Below are 578 nucleotides of genomic sequence, written 5' to 3'. Positions count from 1 at the left end.
TCAAAGTATGACAAATATTGCTACTGCACATTCCAACTTCACATAGGTCCTATTACTCCCTCCCCCTTTCCCGAACTCAATTTTAACCTACTTTTGTCACTCTTTTGTTCTAATTTGACACTTTTATTACATAAAAATGGTTTCCACGTCAGTTATAAAAGGGGCCACATCAGCTAAAAAGGTGATAAAAATATCCTAATATTGAGTTTTGTGGGATAATAGGACCCTTGTGAGGTTAGAGTATGTCATAACAAATTTGGTTATAGTTTAGGGAGGTACTAGATTCTTTACTCATTGTTTTATTCTAAAAAAAAATCAATTATCTACATCAAGTTATTCAAGCTCGAATTCTAGTAGGGCACTATTTAGAGGCTTCTTAGAGAGGTTTTAGCTCTGACATTCAGGTAGGCTAGTCTTACTCTATCTTTAAATTGAGTTTATTTACCGTAATTGTGTACTATTATGCTAGTTTTGGAGAAGTACTTGTAGTTTGTGTATCATTTTATATATGTATCACTAATAGAATTTACCATATGGAAACAGTTTCAAAATCGTTGCAATATATAAGAAAACCATTG

The sequence above is a fragment of the Capsicum annuum genome, chromosome 10 (assembly GCF_002878395.1).
Source record: "Capsicum annuum cultivar UCD-10X-F1 chromosome 10, UCD10Xv1.1, whole genome shotgun sequence".
NCBI classification, from domain to species: Eukaryota; Viridiplantae; Streptophyta; class Magnoliopsida; order Solanales; family Solanaceae; genus Capsicum; species Capsicum annuum.
This window is presented reverse-complemented; position numbering follows the sequence as displayed.